General features: G+C 44.9%; 1 protein-coding gene across 3 annotated transcripts in view; it reads right to left on the bottom strand.

The window, feature by feature from the left end:
* The window catches only part of DAB2IP (DAB2 interacting protein), a 318,020-nt gene that overhangs the window by 232,453 nt on the left and 69,709 nt on the right, over window positions 1-15,858 (bottom strand). The window contains exon 1 of one of the 3 annotated variants that reach the window (XM_019475588.2): window positions 13,798-14,236. The exons of the other annotated variants lie outside the window; for them this stretch is intronic. The gene's annotated coding sequence lies outside the window, so the exon portion shown is untranslated. Of the gene's footprint in view, window positions 1-13,797; window positions 14,237-15,858 lie in introns of those variants that run through there. 3 annotated transcript variants of the gene reach the window in all.

Below are 15,858 nucleotides of genomic sequence, written 5' to 3'. Positions count from 1 at the left end.
CTGATGCTGCCTTTAACTTGCACCGTGTGTCATGGAGAAAACTGAAAGGGTCTCAGACCCATCATACAGTAACTATTCAACCTGCAAGGTGCAGGCACAATCTTGGGTCCAGTGCTGTCCATTTTTGCTGTAGCACACAGACATGGGAGCAAAGGCCACCGCTGAACACATCAGAAACCTGCACCCTGTATGCCTCCAGGGGGGGAGCAGGGGAAGAAAACACTCTTTCTTCTCTGCTGATAGTCTGTCTTTCTAAAGCTCCTGGCACCTGAAGGGCTCGGTCACTTTACACACATTAGTGAGGTCGGAGCAGCCTCCCCCCTCAACACACGCACAACCAATGAGGTCCGTTATTCTTGTGCACAGGTGGTGAAACAGGTAGAAGCACGTGCCTTGCCCAAAGCCGCAGAGGGAATCGGGTGCAGACACAGGTCGGACTGCAGAGTCCTGGCTCCAGGACCGGTGCTCAGACCGCTAAAGTACACCGCTGTCTCGCCACTGCTCAGGTCCAGCAACAAAAAATACCCAATGTGTGCATTATAGATGACATGCAATAAATAATCTGGGAGTTGCCTGCTCCAAAGATCTCTAACCAGGCTGTCATGCCTAAATGTGGATGAGGATCCAGGGCAAAACCTGCTACTTCTCCACAGAATGGAAGCATTTCCCCTCCCTCCCCAGGGGGCAGGGCTGACTGCCCACATCTCTTCCTGACCCCCTAAATGCTCAAGTTTGGCCCCTGCTAGTTCAAATGCCGTCCTAAATGCATTAGCATCCAGCTTTACGCCACCAGGAAGCCTGTTTGTGGGCTGTTTCTTTATGGTTTCCACAAAATTATTTGCGCCGGTCACTAAACAGCGGAGACGTTTAGCATCCAAAATGACATTAAAATGGCTGACAGGCTCTCCAAAATTAACCATGTGCCTGTTTTCTCTGCAGTTTGTACCGTACACGAGCAGGCAATGCAGTTGGCAACAGGAATGAGGAGATTATAGTGATGGCTATAAAACTTGATAGCTGTTATCAAATGCATCATATGGCTTATGATCCTGAACACCAACTACTTTTTTAAGATTTCCACGCTCGTGCTGGACTGGATTGTTTGCAAAGCAGTCTTGTCATCACACTTCACAGATCACGGTTAGCACGAATAAGTTTTGAGCCAATCTTGATTTTAATATCAGGCAGTGAAACCCACTTAGAGAAAGGAATAAGTTAAAAGAATACATTTGCTATTCACTAGGCTGCATTGATAGCAAAGATGTTTAAAGCCAGTTTTTTGCTAAAGGAATAAATAAAGTAAAAAGAGCCATTTCCTCAAATGCTGAAGCAGACTGGTTATCCCAAACTATTAAAGGAATAAATCTAGGGAATGAAATAAATCTGCCACGTGCTAGCTTGGATCAATGACAAATGGAGATTTAAACGCGGGGGTGTGAACTTTACTGATCAATGGAAGTGAGGCGCTGACTGACAACACCGGCTATAGCGCCAGGCACAAAGGTTTTTCCCCGCACGTTTGTCCCAACATCTCCTTGTTAGTACACCGCTTCTCTGGAGTAACGTGAACACCGGCTGTAATGACTATAGTGGATCCTACACTCTAATGCCTACGTATGCCTCCTAAGCCCCCAACGCAGCTTTATATCCATTGAACAACATCCCCAAGTGTTGCACTGGGCAGTAAGGAAACACAGACAGTGAAGATCAGAGGAAGCAATAATTGGCATTGAAAATCCCATCCACTGGTTTACTTAGCGCAAACCAAGAGAGCTGTAGAAAAAGAAAAGAAAGAAAAAGGATGAAAAACAAGGGATCCCAGAAGTGTCACAAAGCTCCAAAAAAAAAAAAAAAATAAGATGTTTATGTTTTAGCATAGAGATAATCCAAGAAGCCCCGTATTTTTCCAGCAATTAGGTGCTAGAAAGCTCTCACAACAAAGCATTTGGATAGAGGCACTGATGCGAAGGAATCTTCGTTCTGACCTCCAAGAGTTTTCTCATCATTTGTTTGTACATTAGAAATGCAATGTTTGTGCTGAGGGTGGAACGCCAACCACGTGCGGCTCACAAATGCAGCATGAAGATTAAACATAAAAGAGGTCTGTGAAAAATAGATGACCACAAGCATCTTGTTACACACTGAAAATCTCAAGTTCAGTGTGAAATGCCAAAGCAAAATGTGTTGAAGGGGGAAGAAAAAAAAAATTGCATGCATCTGTTGTCTCAATATAAACTTTTCAAGAGTAAAAACTAGGTTTCAGCACGGGCTTGATGATCCTTGGCAAACGCATTCTGCAGTAACTTTAAAAGGTTGGGTTCATTTACAAAGTCTGTCTGCTTCTCACTCATAACTAGCCTCCAAATCCTTCACTTCCTTCCAACTGCTATCTAATCCAGGTGATAAAAGCCTCAGCAGTATTACTCTGGTTTTGTGAATGCTTCTTTACCATCTTCAAACTGCCAGAGTGATGTTACAGGTTTCTCACAGACCTTTGTAGCACAATAACGGTCTATATCAAGGGCAGGCAACCCCCGGCATGCAACGGGAAAACATTTTGCTTGGCATGTGTGCCTGGGGGCGGATAGTGGGGAAGGGGCCGGGGCCGAGCTGCCACAAAGATCGGGCCCCTAGTGGCTCCCCCGCCACCTGCCCCTGGCATGTCATCTTGCAAGTTGATGTGGGTGTTTTTGGGACTCTGCCCAAAAATGTTTCTGACCCCTGGTCTACATGGGTGCCAAAGCACATACGAGGAAGAGAAAATAAAATGGGAGGTGGAACTAAGCACAGGACAACTCCTCGGTCTAGGATATTTATTTGTATTAGACACCGTGATCAATTCTGGATGTACTCAGTAGATCTGATGGAAGTTGGCATAAAGGGACACCAAGTTGTGCTTTGCCCTGCTACTGTCATCAGTCCCAAGGCCACTGTGACCATTGGGGCACCTCAAATGCTGCAACAACCCTCCTCTGCACTGATGAGGTTAGTTGAGTTGCTTTGCATCATTGGTGATTCTTTGGGCAGAGTGACCTGGTGGCACCCATCTCCTCTCCATGTATGGATGCCCGTGGACTCGCAGGGAGCTCATCCACCCTTTGACAGGTCTTGTTTTCAGTCCTGCTGGGTGTCCACACACCCTCCTCAAGCCCAGGTGGGAGCATCAGTTTAGTCTCTGACAACCCAACCATGGACCAGGCTGTACTGGTCATGGTACCAGAGAGCAGCCCAAGAGAGGCCTGGCCTGATAAGAACTACTTATTTGCATCACTGCAAATGGCTTAGACCCAGATCCACCAAGCTATTCAGCATTAAAATGATGATTTAAAACCATTTAGATCAGAGGTATCAAACTCATTCAGGCTGGAAGAGGGTCATGGGGCCGATCCGTGGGGTGAATCAGATCTACAGACCAGCCTCCTGTGTTGGGTCCGGTGCGGGCGCTGCATGCAGCCGTCTTTAAAATTAGAGCCTTGTTCTCATGTTGAACTGCAAAAGGCCCATATTTTCTTGAATCAGCTATGCTGGCAGAGCACTCTCCTCTACATCGTTATAATATTGATGTCCGAAATGTTTGGACTTCAAGTCTTTGATGATTCAGATGATAAATAATTGTTTTTAATTAACGGCTGTTGATTTAAAAAGCATCTACAAACTTCACATCAAGGGCAAAAAAAAGGACAACAGCAAAAGAACGAGTCTGGATCTCTAGGAGATACTTAGGAATTCAATTCAACACGCTTAGCCTCACCCCTTCAAATTAAACTGATCAAAAATGTCTATAAATCATTCATTTGGGCTCAGAACGGAGCGGGGGGGCGTTTGTGTATCGATGACGTCACTCCATTCAGCCACGGGGGAACTGCGTTTTTTGGCAGTCAGTACTAAGACTTTTAAAGCGTGTCTTTATTCTAAAAGCATCTGTGTTGCAAATGAACTCTCACACTTTTGCAAAAGGCACTTTGTTGATAGGGAGATTTTTTTTTTTTGGATTGGACAGAGACAAAACCAGACAAATTTATAGAAACAGAGGCAAAAGTTTTCCTAGATCTTTCTCCTTCTCCACCCTGCAAACTGTGTCACAAATCATTTTCTGTGTCCAATCGTTTTCTCAACACATCAACAAACATTTTTGGAGCTCTGTAAGCCAGAGAGCGGCTGTCCTCCTCTGACCTGTTTTTCATTCTCAGGCTGACACCTCCGCAATTTCTGGCTCCGGTAGAAGTGGAAATGTTGGTGGGACACTACAGGAAAAGTTGGAGCACCAGTGCCTCGCACGTGGCCGCGTACTGGTTGGCGTAAGCAGGCCTCCGTCCAGATTTGCCAGCTCACAATGTCTGGAGAAGCAGTGTTATAAGTTGCTATCTAAACTCTACGTTTATTGACACTCTGGTGCCCATACCTAGCATGGCGGCCTCCGACGTCAAAGCCTGCTCTTTACACGTGGCGGAGCTCAGCTTACCCCGTAAATACTCCAAATGGGTTCTGTGACACGAGACATGCTTCGTTACCACTCTGCTCCTGACTTCCCCCACCAATTTTCTAGCCATCCCTTCAAGAGGGATGAGCAAAAGGTCTGGGAAGTCCTTTCCCACCCGAGATCTTCCTCCCAGCTCCAGGTCCCCAAGTCTCTCCCTACCACATACCCGAGAACCACAGAAACGAAGGGTGGTAAGTCCCAGCAGGTCCTCGAGACCAACTCTGTACGCACCAAATTGTTCTCCACAATATTTCCCTAGAGATTTTTCTAGTTTGGAGAAGAAGCCCTGAGCACTTCTCTGGGGAGATTACTGGACAGTCAGATATTCCAGTTTAGGGATTTTACCAGATAGGAAGTCTAAGTTTTCCTCTGGTTAACGTTCCTCTTTTTAATGCTCCCATTTATATTCCCCTGTGACATTTCCTTCTGTGTGGGGTTCGGATGGTTGTCACGTACCCGCTCCTCCATTTCTCGAGATTTATCAAACCAAAGGAAGGAGCCCGTGCACGTTTACCTAAGCTACGGGAAGCAAGTGAACCCTACTTCTGTTTCCTTCATAGAGCCTCCAGCATTTCTGCTAAACAAATGTCAGTAAGGAGTCAAAATAGATGGCCCTGGACTGAGACAGACATTCCCTGGCCTGGCTTGTAGATTTTTCCCCCCTCTCTCTGTTGCCTTTTTTTCCTCCACTATTTAAATTTGATCTGGAACAACACTCTAAACTGAAAATGCTTTTGGAAGTGCTTCAAGGGAAACTACTGAACAGTTTGAGATTCTCTTATGATCAAAACTGCAAACGGAAATGAGAAATAAACAAGACTTTAAATATGACACAAATCAACCATGCACCAGGCCAAGCGTTGCCAAATCATCAGTGTGGTATTAAGCCCAATTAAACTGAGCGAGAACGAGGGCAGACGGGGATTAGAACAAACACATTTAACATATTCACAGAGTTAGGTAAGATCTCCCACTCTCGCCAAAGGAAAAAAAAAATATATATTTGGAGAAGAGTTTGACGCTTTTCAACTCTCCCTACACAAGCAAGATCAGAAACTGATAAACGGGCAAGTTTCCTTCTTGTTAAGGAACATGAACACTTGTCCATTTTACCTGCTGAAGATAAGAGGGCAGCTGACAAGATCATAACTATTATAGAGTATTCAAGATGGAGAGAAGTACTGTACCATGATGACAGGACATCAAGAGGAAGGAATATATCATAGCATAAGGAGATGGGCTTTTAGTCCTCTAGTATTACAGTCTTTTCAATGGTGTATACGTTATTTCTGCTTGGATCCATGTTCTTTACAGTGGAAAGAAACTAATTATTATCCAACTGGGGATATGTTTCTGTGTGTTGGGTTTTTGATTTATATTTCATCGCTATCCTACATCAAAACATGTACATACATAAATTAGCTTTAAATATTTAAGGACATTTCCTGATGCTGGAGCCATTTACAAAGACCATGATATATTAAATACTGGGATTGAGCAGAAATGATTTACTCACAAAGCATCAACATTTTCAACAACATTTATACCTTGGACAGTATCAAGTTGCTTGCATAATTCATAACTTCTCATAACTCTCCTAAGCCGACGCTAAAAATAAAATCTCTGGAAGACAACTATATTTTAAGATATAGTTCTTGTCTTTGGTAGCCGAGATGGCTTCTTAACTTAATTAAGCGGCAAAGTAATACGAGAGAGACTAGAAGGAAAATAGAAGTGTTATAAATCCTAAGCTAAGTTTCTGCAGGAACATTTTATTTCATAGCAAATGGGAGAAAAGCACGTGGTGGCAATTCTCTGTTGCCCCCTTGCTAGAAAGAAAAGCACATTCCTGTTGCAGGATGACAAAGAAAACGGGCTCAGGCTGCCTGTTGGTGGGCTAGGATTTCACAACTGTGACATCTTTAAAAGCAAGGTGCTGGAAGGCCACCCCATAACCCTCAGAAAAAAAAGTGTCCTGGTACTTTAATACACGGGCTAATGAAGCTCTTTGGAGAGGTCTGCACGAGTCGGATGGGTTTTGTTTTCCAGATAGCATCCCGTTTATGGCAGCGTAATCAGTGTCAAGGGACAGGCAATGGCAATTAGGTCGCTTCTACAGCATCACCATGCCTGTTATCAAAGAGGAGGTGGATGAAACGCAGACAAGCTGCACACAGAAGGACTTCAAAACCTCCTATGGCAAATGATTCAGTGTCTTAGGTTCATGGTATACATACACAGGGGAGGGGGAAAGAAAAAGAGAAGAGGGTGCATTTGTGAGGAACAAACACAGTGGGAAAGAGCAGCTGTGTATTTAATATTGATGTGTTTACTTTACAATTGTCCAGGATCTATAAAGTGGATTTTAAATCATTTAAATTCTCAGATTGTACAATTGCTTTTAATTCTGGTGTCTTTGCAGTCTCCTCTCCCCAAAGCAGAAGGCATAGGTTGGCTTTTTTTTGCACTAATATTGGCACATGCTTTGTAGGGCAGCTAGGTTCTTGACTGAATGCTGAACGAAGCCCAACGCCAATTTATTTCCCACCTTGCCTTTTAGAATTCAAACATGAGGCAGAAAAAAAAATTGCCTTTCCTACTAACACATCTAACACGTAAATGCTTTCGAAGTCCAGTGTGACCTAGTGCAAAATAGCTGCAGGACTGGCAACTCATCATGGAAGGGGTAACTGCCGAGACAGGCATTAACATTTATAAACTCATGCTGGAGGTGTTCTTTGGCTGGACTGTTCCCCGGTGGCAGTAAACCTAGCAGTTTCAGAGAAAGAAGTCAAAATAGTACACCAGCCTAATGAGCTTTCGGTGATATTGATGTCTGCGCTATGTTGAGCAGTGGTATCCAGAGAGGGGGCTTTGATCATTAGCGTTCTGTGCTTTGATTTCTTCTTGTTTTTGTTATATTAGAGGTTAACATCTTGAAGCGATTGCTGGGCAGGTAGAACTGCACCGAGATCAAAAACCTGGAGGACCCAAAACTCCTTATTTGCACTCATGTACTCCACTGAAGTCAATAGTGTTACATGCACATAAAACCAGAACAGAGTTCACAATTAGGCTTAGAGACCGTCACTATAACTGCAGTTGGGCAGGTGACTTAAGCAGTCCCACAGAAGTCAGAAATTTCAGATATTTTCCCTGCTCCACATCAAGATGCACCCAAGGCCTTCTGCAGAAATATCAGAGAGAGATGCAGAAAACCAAGGTTCAAGTCTCTCCTCCAAGTCCAATTGAGGACTTGAACCATCGATTTGCACAGGTGGATGCTCTCGTCATCTGGCTGGCATGGGATGTCTCCCTCAGTCCTTCCTATTGGAGCTGGTCCACTTTCTATAAACCACCAAAAGATTCACTGGACCAGGACTTCATCTGCGGTCTCCCCACATGCCCGACTGCTATCCAGCACTGAGCTACTATCATTTCCTTGATAGAGGACGGTTTCTTTCTGGCCAGAAATTCCACGTGTGTGAAAACCAGCATGCAAGTTTCCATGTAAAACATTGGGCGCAACCAATGCTTTCCAACTAAAGGCCGCTTCATCAGGAAAATCCTGACGGGCTCGAATAATAGCCACAAGTCCACATGGACCAACATTTGAGTAGAGATGAGATGAAAAATAGGTGGCTGAAAACCAGTTCAGTTCACATGAAAACGAGCTTGAATCTTCGTCCCAAAACAAACAACATGCAAGAAAAATAGGTGAGTTTTTGCCTTTTTTTCCCCTCCAAAAGTCATTTTAATTCTCTCGGGCTCCTGTTCTACCTGGATCGAGGCAGACAAGAAGCAAGCAAGCGAACTAACTATTACCATCCCAAAGGAGCAATGTCCAGAAGTTTAGACAGTGCAGAGGAGCAACATAATTTTGCAAGGCTTGCCCCCAACTATTCTCATTCAGCAGTTACTCATGTGCCTAATATGCAATGGTGCTTGCTGAAGCCACACCAACCAACAGCACACTTCCCTGCCCACATAGTCTCTTTCCCTCCCTCTGCAGAGCTTTCCAAAACACAAACCAAAGGGGTCCATTTTCAAAAAGGGGAGTCTCTCGTTCATACTTTGTGCCCTCAATGCACCGTGCAGCAGCCTTGCTGATCACAAGCACGAAGGAGGACAGAAAGGCTTCTAACCAGGTTCAGTAAATTTGCAGCCACCAGAAATGATCAGTGTAAATCTCACCTGCAAACAGGCAGGCTGTCACTCCAGCCGGGCAGCAAATCTAACCTTAATACAATTGAGCTCCATTTGCTCCTAATGAATTACACTGGCACTGGAGCCTGACCAAAGACTTATCTTGGCCAAGGAGACAGATATGTCCGTATGGTGTTTGGGGGCTTAATCTATTAGCTTCCTCCATTCTCTGATGCTCTTCCCCTCCCAGCTTTTCTAGAGCAATCATTTCTCACAGCCCTGTAAGTCAGAGAGATCATGCTGTCATTAAGCTCCCGATTAGAAACAGCCCGTGTTGGATGCTTCCTTGCAGAAACTTCTGGTCCTAGCCTTGGGAGCGGTCTGCCCTTTGGTAGCTCTTCCAAGTTCAAGGACCCGTATAAACGGGAAGGACTCTCATCATGACAGAGATGGAGCTCTTCAGCTTATAACCAAGACAACACAGCAGAAGTGCCATCGAGCTGCGATTCTACCTTCTCTCCCACCAAATGGGGTCTCTCTTCAGAGAGAACGGCCCACTGTAGGTCAGGCTGTTTGGGCATCCTCTTACCAAAGCCTCCACGGCTAAAACGCTGCTTAGCACTCTCAGAAGAAAGCTATTTCAAAGTATGCCGTCTTTCACTCCTAGGGCAGACTGGTAGGGATGGGAAGGAGGGAGGCTGCCTTCTTTTGTAGCATGGGGCATGGTCCTTACATGCTTGGAAGATCCCTGGGAATTACCCAACTACCTCCCTGCCATTGCAGTCCGGGTTTTGGTGGCGCTCTCATCTCCTTTGCTTTTATGTAGGGCAGATTACCAGGTGTTCATGATGTAGTTGTGTACAAGGGCTTCAAGGAGCGATCTAGGCAACTGCTTGGGCCCTGCAAACATAGGGGCCTGGACTCAATGGCCCGGGGTGCCCCTTCCAGTGCTGTGTTCCCATCTCCCACCTCGCAAGTCCTTTCTGTCTACGGTGCAAATTCCCCGAGCTCTTGTCTAACCTGGCAAAGAAGTCTATCCCCCCCGAAAGCCCTTTGCGAAGAACAGCTTTACATTCTGCACTGCCTTTCAGGTTCAACCCTGGCCTTAATCAAATTACCCTTTGCTGTCTCAGCTCCCTCCCTGGCCAACCGCAGGTCCATATTACAAAATCACCACAAGGAGCATGGCAAGTCTAGTCAGGAGAGGCCAAAAAAAAGTGAGCATTCTCGGGCCCGAATTAATTGCAGCCCAGAAAAGAGGTGTAAATCTCCAGGTCATGGTTCACAGGATTGCTAACGTGGTTCATTGCTTAATCTCCCGTCGGAGCTCTTGGCACAGCACCCAGACATCCTTTCACGCCTAGAGAGGGGCCTTTCAGTCCAAACACTACCAGCCACAAAGTGTATCCGTGCAGGAACACAGCGCAGGCAGCAAGCAGATTAAATGCCTCAAAGCAAACACCAAACCCCTCTAGTTTTCAGCCTACGGTACAAAGTGCTGCATACTGGCTTGTGAAGTCCCCAAAACAATCTGTTAGAAAGCAACGCATGACTGCTCAAGTGCCAAGCAAATCTGATTTTATGTAGCCTCTTAATTTGTTTAAGCTGTAGAGTTTAATCACAATTTTGTTTTGTTTCCTGAAAGTCTAATTTCAAGTCAAAACTTTTTATTATTATTGTTTTACAACTCAAAGAAACATTCAGGTTTTTTTAATAACTTGCCTTCAAAAATGCACACAAAAAATGATGCCACCATGATTTTTGTTTGTTTTTTTTTAAGTAAGCCTGAAGATGACAATTGGCATCATCAACATCGTTTTACAGCGTGACCTAGAGTCTTCAGCTAAGGTTCACTGCTCCCTTCTTCTATGCACTGTCAACACTACACAGCAAGACATCTTCAGAGCAGCTTTCCAGAACAATACTTAAAAATAAGAAATCCATGAGGAAAACTAGAGACACAGGGACAGGAAGTGATTTGCCCAAGTCAGTCGGTGATAAAAATATAAAATACAAACTCGGTAAATATTTTTCAGCAAATACTAAATTCTCACACACCCTGAAAACAAAATCAATATTGGCCAACTAATATTGGCTTAAAAACATGTTTTTTTTCAGGGCCAGACTGACAACCCAGAAGCAGGGGAGACCTGGCGGTGGCTCCCATGGTTTTGCCCAATATCCCAGGATAGGCCATTCACCTGGAAGGCCAATTCCTTGCAGTCCATGGTCCAATGACTATACGAAGCAGAACAACTTCGACAGGAAGAGAGGGTAACCGGACCCCAGTAGAGCAGGGCACTCTCCTGGGAGATAAGGGATGTCACCCGAGGCAAAGGAGGAAACTGAATCCAAAGTTAAGCAAATGTCTTAATTACTGCTCTTCTGGGTACACGAGGAAGTGTCCATGCCTCTTCCTCACCTATGCTATGAGTGGTATCCAAGCCTAGCCCGTCATTTCCACTGTTTTGCCCTAGTTAAACACACCCGAAACAGAAACAGAATGCTCTGTATTGGACCGGATATTGTGCTCCATATGATTCAGAAACAACATGTTTCCATTTGAGCAAGTTAAAAATATCAATTTAGATTAAACCAGTTATGTTTTGTTTGGCTGTTGTTGGGTTTTGTTTTGGTTGGGGTTTTTTTTGGGGGGGGGGGGGGAGGGGGTTTGCAGGGGTGTTTTGCCTGGTTTTCTGGTTTAGAAGTTGATCCAAAACCATCAGTTATTCCTCAGAATGGCTCTGAGGTCCAAAATACCATACCTGTCGGTAGACCAAACTGCCTCCTCTCGTCCTAAGTCTACTTTGGGTCCTTATCTCTACTTGGAAAACACGGACTCCTGCAGCTGCCACTCGTATTTAAATTGGGCAACATGACGCCATGATCTTCACTTCTCCGTCTGAGGACATCGCAGCTTGAGGAACTCCTTTTGCTTGGCTGCGTACTTACACATGTGCAGAAGAAATAATCCCCAGAGCATAAAACACTGGGGCAAGTCCCAACAAAAATAGCAGGTATCCAGATTGTACCTCCTTGGCAACGGAATACTTAGGTATAAATACCTAAGAAGAGCTGTCAAGATAATTCAATCAGTGCGTCTAAAAGGTGCATCTCTATCCGGCCTTCTACCTGACTTCAGACTAACACGGCAAACCACTTTTCTCCGCTCAGTCCAGAGAGTCGCTGTGTCAGACCGGCCCATTCCCGTCTCAGGCAGCTGGGGTATACAACTGGAGTGGGACGTGGTTTGCTTGTCCCATAATACTTTGAGATATCTAAACTTTTCCCATGTCACGTTTGGGTGAAAACAGGCTCTTTTCACAAAACCAGAGAGAGGCACTCGCTCGCTCCAGTCAAGTCTCAAGAACTCACCTGAGACGGGTCAAGTTTCTGCTCCAATTCAGCTGAGACAGACTTGGTCTCCACCACCCGAGTACCCCGACTCCCAGGCTGTTCCAACCAGGAACAGAGAGGTGGGTAGCCACGTTAGTCTCAAGTCAGGCAGAAGGCAGGGTAGATACGCACCATATAGACTACTAAAATATACAGAGAGAATATAAACTTTTGTGAACTCAAACTCACTTGATCAGCATCTGATGAAGTGAGCTCGAGTTCATGAAAGCTTAATCTCTCCTATCTATCTCTCTATCTTATTGAGGTATATATCACACCTAACTGCTGAATTAGCGCAGACCAGCGACAAGCCGCATCGCTACCTGCTTTTTGTCCAGCCAGGAATTCCATCCCAACACAGCCAACTTTTCCCAATAAAAAGACTTCATTCAAAAAGTTTTGCTTTTGAACAACTGACATTGTCCCACCAAAAAAAAAAAAAAGTTTAGTCAAAAAACTCTCAGGCAATTCAAGTGATTAACCTCTCATAGTGAAGCTGCAGACAAATACTGGTTAATTGTGCATTAAACCAGTGGACGTTCAAGAGACTCGTGTTCAAATATGGCATTTGGTTGTAAAGTCCTTTCCCCTCTTGGCTTATTTAAGGGGAAAAAAGAGCAACTTGCAGAAGGTGAGGCTGGAACAAATATCATATATATAGACCCCTTTCCTTTCTCCATTTTATATGCTCTAATATAAAACGTTTCCCTTACAATATGCACTGCCACATGGACATTTCTCTCATCAGCTCAGCTTAAATACAGTAAAATTACACGATACCAACAAGGTTGAGTGAGCTGGAAAATAGCTATTTGGCTGAAGTAAAATGACAGTGGAGCCTTCAGCAAACAGAAGGTAGCAAACCAGACACGCACACGGCATGCCACGCATGTTTTGCTGGCTTTGAGAGCCTTTCCTTGGGACAGACGACAGTAATGCTGAACAATTTAAGTTATGGGAGAAAGGGCGGTCTAATGAAAGGTCAATATTTCAAGTGCCCCCTGCGATGACTCTGCCTTGTACAGATACAAGTGATTGGTTAAACTCTAATCTTAGAAAACCACTCATTCCAATTTCAAGGAGAAAGAAGGGGAAGAAAAAGAAACTTTAGTGACATGCAGAGCTGAAGCTAGAGATCAGCAGCACTCGTTCAGGACTCTCCGGCCATCACCTTTGCTCCCAGGTTAGGGTCAGGCCTGCAGTCTTGTGGCTAAAGAGATGGCTATAGTTAGTAACTGCGGATATTGACAGTCTGCACCACCAAGTCATCGTTACACGGGCTTCAGAGGGCTCGGAAACTATATCCAACTCCTTTCAAGTTGGGAGTTAAAGTCATGCTGCTTGTTTGCTTCTCTGGACTGCTGCCTAAACACACCTGTTTTCCAAAATCATCTTTAAACAAAACCGATACCTAAAATTCAGGGAAATAAAGGGTTATAAACAGTTTGCTTTGCACTGGCATCAAAATGTACACTGTCATAAACATTCACTATTCCTACTCTGGGCAAAGTTTGTCTTTACGACCTACAGGAAAACCACATCTACACAAAAGAGCAAAACCGTAAACATCCAAGTTAGCTCCCTCCAGCCCCGCTCCTTTTGTGGGACTGATTAAACAAACTGTGAGAAAAAACCCCACACCATCTGATCCTCTCGGCCCCTGCAGGAAGCACCCATTCATTTACACACGAGGTGCCCTCCTCCCCAAACAAACAGAAAAGCAGAGAGCTGGAGACACTGCCCATACTGAAATTCGGTTGTCCCAAATACCTTACCTTGATGCACAAGTCAGATTCTTGGAACTAACATCTCAAAGCAACTCGGCCGTTCCATCGCGCGCGCCGGAGCCAAAAATCAACTGGTTTAAATGGCATGCAGCTTTGTACTGGTTTGGTTTCCCACTTTGTGCACACTCTGAACCGACAAGAAGCCCACGCAGAGAAAAAGAGGTGCAAGCGCTCTCGCTCGTCGAACAAAGTTTCTCAGGAGGAGGGAAAGAAAATCCCAGCCGCAACGGCAAGTCTGGATCCGAAGCAACAACAAGAAAAAAAGAAGAAGAAAAAAAAAGGGAAAGCTTGCTCCCCCTTGTCCGCACTCCTGGCTTAAGGTGCCTCTCCAGGCAAAATTCAGAGACTCGCAACTCGTCGGAGCAGATGGTATTCACACATTAGTCTCCAGGAGCAGGACGCCCTGGGCCAATAAGAGGGCAGCACTCAAAAGCCAAGCGCTTCCCAGACTCCGTTACAGTTTCAATAGCTCCAGCACAAGATGAATGACTGCAGAAAATGAATAAGCAGGCAAAGTAGAAACACGCCTCCCTCCCTCTCCCCCAGTCACAGAGGCACAGGCGGCCAGTTCAACAATGCCGGGTGTGTTAGACGCTGGCTTCAGGATGACAAATGCACCTGTTTATTTTCTGAAACCCCAATCAGCCATCACATTTTCCCTGTCTCTCTCTGCAGTGTTCTCAAGTTAATCTTGAGCTAGAAAAGCCCCAGTAAGTGCTTAATCTTTGCATTTTGCTCCGGCAACTGCATTAAAGAACTATTTATAAAAGTCTTGTAAGTCACACACTCAAGTTCAAGTGGCAAGAAAGGCTGCTTAATATCCCAATCCTGAAGATAAGCACATGCGCGCTGCACCAGGCACATGAGTGCTTCCAAGGAAGTCGATGAGATTCCTTCATGTGCTTAAAATTAAACCCACGGATAAATGTTTACAGGGCTGAAGCCTAACTTCGCATCCATTGTTGCGAACAGCACAAAAGAAGAGCAGCTTCATTTGCAAGACAATCTCTCGTGAGTAGATTAACATTTCCTGCTATCTCATCTCAGATTTACGGTGGGTATTACAAAATTCGACAACAAGAGCAAACAAAACCAGAAAGCAAAGCAGTGTTCTCACTACCAACCTCCAGTTGAAGAAGCACTGCTATCAGCAGCAGGACAAACAGAGCCTAGGAAGATATCCCCGACCATAGAGTTTAGCTTGCAAACCACAGCCAACTGTCCCACCCCTGATCACTTTGGAATACAGCTGTGAAATGAGATGCCGGGCCTGTGCTGACAGCTGCAGTTGAATAGTAAAGGAGGACCTGCTAAACAAAGCAAAGTTACTCGTGGAAACAGCTCCCACTGTAAAGGCAGGTTTGCCCCTTTGCAGACAACGCTGCCCTTGCCAAACATTACTGAAATTCTCCAGATTCTTGGGACAGAAGAGGTTACAAGGAGATAACACGGTGTTTCATGTCGCTCTGCCAGATCTCTTTACAGTCTGCGGGGCCATACTTTTACTGCTGCCACTTGGATTTTAACTCTAGGTTAGCTGAAACCGTGCTGCAGAGAGATAAGCGGAACTGGTTAAAGCAGGAAAGCTGTTTGGGATGGGAAACATTTTCCTAGCTCTCCCTGGACATTTTCAGATCTTTGGCCATGGCTGTAAATTGATCCTGTGCATTCCTGTCTGACACGTGAACTGTATGCAAACCTTTAGAGATACTCTCTCTGCCATAAGTAATGCTGTGAGAGCATTTCGGCAAAATACAGGACCAGTTCCATGGCTAATAAAATATTATGAGCTCGTTTTATGATGATTGTTTTCAGTCGCATCTTTCGTCCTCTCTAGAAATATCATGACAATTGAATTAGCATCCTACTGTCCTTCCTCCAAAAACAACATCAGGCTCTTATCAGTGTGGGTTCAGAAAATGCCAAATCTGGATTCAGAGGCATGAAGAAGCTGTATGAGGTCTGACCAAGCAAAGGAAGCTTTTAAGGTCCTAATCACTACACATTACTGCTCACAATGTTTACTGCTTTTTCTGCAGGTATAAATAT

Source organism: Alligator mississippiensis, chromosome 12 (genome assembly GCF_030867095.1).
Source record: "Alligator mississippiensis isolate rAllMis1 chromosome 12, rAllMis1, whole genome shotgun sequence".
Classification (NCBI taxonomy): Eukaryota; Metazoa; Chordata; order Crocodylia; family Alligatoridae; genus Alligator; species Alligator mississippiensis.
Note: the sequence above shows the minus strand (reverse complement) of the source record. Positions and strands in the feature narration are given on the sequence as shown.